This window comes from Galeopterus variegatus, unplaced genomic scaffold (genome assembly GCF_000696425.1).
Source record: "Galeopterus variegatus unplaced genomic scaffold, G_variegatus-3.0.2 Scaffold16471, whole genome shotgun sequence".
Classification (NCBI taxonomy): Eukaryota; Metazoa; Chordata; class Mammalia; order Dermoptera; family Cynocephalidae; genus Galeopterus; species Galeopterus variegatus.
The window spans coordinates 32,426-37,028 of NW_007742582.1; the positions used below are offsets into that span (position 1 = coordinate 32,426).

General features: G+C 38.2%; 1 pseudogene; it reads right to left on the reverse strand.

The window, feature by feature from the left end:
* The window catches only part of LOC103582492, a 26,411-nt pseudogene extending 22,177 nt beyond the window's left edge, over window positions 1–4,234 (reverse strand).
* Between the last annotated feature and the right edge of the window lie 369 nt (window positions 4,235–4,603).

The following is a 4,603-nucleotide window of genomic DNA, read 5'->3' on the forward strand; positions in this document are numbered from 1 at the left end:
AACACCAGAAGGGGCACCGTCCACACATTACCACGTGCTGGTGAGCATGGATGTGTGCACGTGGCAGGGTGTGTAGAAAAGTGGCCACCATGAGGGCTGATTTGCCCTTTTCACTCACGTGTTGTCAAACTCTCTTCATGGCAGTGAGTGGAGGGATTTCATTTTAATGTTGCTCTTAAAGTTTTACTCTTAAAAACTCCTAAATTTACTTCTAAAAACTTCTGAGAACTTGAGAGCTTTTTATTTATTTGGGTTATATTTGTTGATATTCACCCCATTTAACATTAAAAATGAGACAAAGTTTTTATTTATTCATTTTTAAATACCTTTATTTAAAATAATAATCCTTTACATGATAACCTAAATAACATTTTATGGATACTGTGTCCCCAAACTAAAACAATTTAATGAGAAATGTGGCATTGTTCTAAAAGTTTTTACAGATCTCTTTGTCTTAACTGACAGCAGCTGGATTCTCCAATCTACTGCTGCATTCAAGCTAATATCACCATCATTTAGCTTCTGGAAAACTCTGTTATATACTCCTGAGAGGGTGACAGAGGCACATAAAATTCTAGTGTTGTGAAAATAGCTTTGATCCTGGGGACCTCCTGAAAAGGCGGGGCCCACTGGACCATCCTTGACACTGTTTGAGAACCTTTGCTCTCCATGACAATTACACACATTCTTATTGTTGTGAAACGAGAGTTTGTGGAACTGCACATCTTTAAATGAGTACGCTTGAGTTATTTATTTCAAGCAGATTTTTGAGTATTAAAAGTTGAGCATTAACATTTATAATGGTTGTAAAGTTATGTATCCTAATACTTATAGTTGTTTTTACATAACAACATTTTGGGAGGCTATTTTTTTTTCTTTAGTTTTTAAGAAATTCACTTCTGGCAGCCTAACATTTTGATGAGTTGGGGGATCTGAAAGAAAAATCTAGAAGTTGTTGTAGAACACTCTTGTGGAAAAAAGTGTTTAAAGTTTCTTCTGATACCTGAAGTGTGGATATGTACCGCTGCTTTGCACATATCCAAGGTATTCTCAAACTAGTAGAAATGGCAGATTACAAAGGCTCTCCAAGTGTATTCCACAGGCCCCTGGGAGTCCCCCAAGCCCTTTCTGGGACTGAGAGGTCAAAACTAGCTGCACAGCAGCAGCCAAGCACTGTGAGCTGACATGTGCTGCATGGTGCAGAGGCGGATCAGAGTGCAGGTGCTTTGTGCTCTTCCCCGCCACACACTGGGTGGTTAAAATATGCTGATTTCCCTTCTGCACATCCTTGATGGAGTGGTAAATATTAATTTTAGTGAGACTCAACCCTCAAATAGATGTCTTTTCACCTGTCCCTGTGATGAGGGGACAAGCATACAGGACATTTGCTGTATCCGGGGGTGGCATTTCCAAGAAGGCTCTGGTGGGACTGGCTGAGTCCTGAGCTGCTCAGCTACATCTCAGGGAAGCCAGCCCTCCTGGGCACGACAGCAGACAGACGGCACTTTCCAACTCTATTTGGTAAGCCTTTTCCCCAAAATGAATGATGTGAGTCTCAAGGAAAGCAATGGACAGTATTTGCTACTAATGACACAGTTCAAGCTTTCATGCAAAAATTAGAATTCTGGAAAATTTGTATCTGCCATCATGACTTTGATGATGGCTTCCCAGTAATTAAAGACTTCTGAGGAGGTTGGAAGTGACATTAACAAATGTTGTTTTAATACCATCTGATGGAGTTTGGATGTGTTGTTCCCTCCAAAACTCATGTGCAATTTTGATCCCCAATGTGGCAGTGTTGGAAACTGATTGAGTCGTGGGGGCGGGTCCCTCATGAATGGACTTATGCTCTCCCTGGGGGAGGGGGGATAAATGAGTGAGTTCTCGCTCTGTTAGTTGCCACGAGAGCTCATGGTTTAAAAGGACCCTGGGACCTCCTCTCTCTCTCTTGCTTCTCTCTCTTGCTTCCTCTCTCACCATGTGATCTGCTTGTACCCACCAGCTGCCTGCCACTTTTCTGCCACGAGTAGAAGCAGCCTGAGGCCTGTGCCAAACACAGCTGTCCCAGAATCGTAAGCCAAATAAACCTCTTTCCTTTATAAATTACCCAATCTCAGGTAATTCTGTTATAGCAACACAAAACGGACTAATACATCATCTAATGAAATGTGCTGACATTTGGCATCTCTGACAAAACTTGATGAACTAGTATTTCCAGATGACCAACACACATGAGTAAAAGATATGTTTAAAGTGCAAAACAGTGGGTTTTAGTTTAGGAAAGCGTGAAAAGTTCATTCATATGGTTTCAGATTCCATGTTGCAGCGAACTTTTATGAAACTTTACTACTTGTTAAGATTTCGTATAGTATCAAAGAACATCCATAATTATGTGAGAATATTGTAAAATGCTCCTCCATCCTTAATGACATCTGTATGAGGCAGGATTTTCTCTCATTTTTTCATCCACAGAATATATGGACTGACTGCAGAAGGAGACATAAAGTCTCACTGTCCTCTATTAAGACAGAGATTTGCAAAAATATAAAACATTGCCACTCTGGCTCTAATGATTTTAGAGATAACATTACTTTTTAATTTAAAAAGTGTGCATGTGTGATGGATTTATTTTTTAATATTTAAATTTTTGGAAATATCAATGAATATATGAGAGTGTTTTAAACAGTTCATGGAAAAATAGAATTAAAAGATAATGGTAATCTTTCCATTAGCTTTTAGAAGACCCCTTGTATTCCACATAAACAAAGCACTTTGGGGTTCTCAATTTTTAAGGGTATAAAGGAGCCCTGAGAAAAAGTTTGAGAGCTGAAGTGTGAAGGTCAGCCACATGTCCTATGCTTGAATTGTCACTTTTCAGCCTTTTTGTTGCAGGCTGTGTTGTTAACAGACCTATTGAGAAATGTTGGCATATATATACACATGCACACACATGCACAAATATATATATATTTTTTAACCTAAGATTTCATAGCATTATCCTGACTTGTAGTAAGTAGGAAATGGAGTTTTCAGCTGAGAAAAAATGTGTGCTTAAAAAGATAACTTTAAGTTCAGTACATTCAGTGTTACCCTATACTTTACTTTCCCAGTTTCAGAGATGCCCACCTTTTTCTTCCTTTCTGGGAAAAAGTTTTTTAAAATATGGTGTGATTGACCACATTCCCCCTGTAATGTGCTGGGTAGTGGGCAGGGTAATATAGTAATTCTGAGTTGTGTTGGATATTTCACAATTTTTTAAAAAATTTTGCTTTGATATACATATGTTTTTATTTCACAAGCTAAGTGAAATTTCATATTCGACTTTTTGTGTTGAAGAAATTATAAAAATATCAGTTTTGCATGTTTAAAATGATCTGTGCTATTCTAAGTATGTCCTGTATCTAATTGTACTTAACTGAAATACCTTTTTTTTCTGATTTATTATTCAGAACTCAAATCAAATCCAGAAACATATTTATTTTTCAGATTAACAAATAAATTGAATTTTTTTAAATGGTTTTTCATTCCTGAGAAAGTATCACTTTGCTTTTATAAATGTTCAATATTGTGAAATATAAAAGTGTATTTCCAAATAGTTTCTGAATTCTTGAAGCAATCATTTTAAGGGTAGATTTACTTCTTTGAAGAGATTATGTGACCATGATGATGTCATTGGGCTAACTGGTGAACTCTGAAGTCTAAATGGTCCCCGTCTCTTTAAAAGGATGAGGCGGAATGTTTGCCTCTCTGTTCTGAGGTCACCGGGGGAGACCACAGTTAGAGGAGGCAGCTGGAGCAGGTGAGAAGGTAGGAGGTGGTAAGCGCTGCTCAGGAGGGTGGGCTCTCAGGCAGATGTGCTAGAAAAAGTAAAAATTCAGGCCCTAGCTGGAAATAAAGGCCTGTCGAGTGAATGTTTAGGATGTGGCTATTGAGAGGATCTACAAGGAGAAACGTTTTTTAAGTACACGTAGGTGAACTGTGGAATGTTGGTGTTCAGGAATCATAAACACTAGTCTTCTAAAAATTTTCTTAGGTTTTTAATTTAAGTGATGACTTAGCAACAATATTGAGAATTTTTGTATAATTAAATTCATATATAATTTTGTTCAACCTTTTCACATTTTATTCATGTTTCTCTGCTCTGCGTTGGGTTTTATTGAGCTGGGTTCATCCCAACACCAGGCTCATACCCGGAAAGAAGCTGATGCCGGATGGCTGATCTCTGAGCCCTCATCTCCTGCACCTCTGCCAGCCTCCCCTCAGGGAGTCCAAGACTGGCCTCTCCTTCCTGGGCTGTCCTAGAACCTTCTCTCAGAGTGTAGTGATAATATATGCTTTTCTGTGTAAAAGTCCTTAAAGGAGAGGGTGTTGTGTGCTTTTTTGTTTTCTAACTCCCTGAGTGTCTTGTGGGTGACATAATGTACACTCAAATATAAGATCACCCAAATTTTGGTGCCATTTTATTTTAAAACTACCGATATGTGGTTTTAGTTACAGGTATTTAAGAGCTGTAATTTTTTGTTTTTTTGTTTTCTTTTAGGAACTTACTCCATGGGAGTAGTCTCTAGATATTTGAGTTGTTGAAAACATGAATCCTGTTACT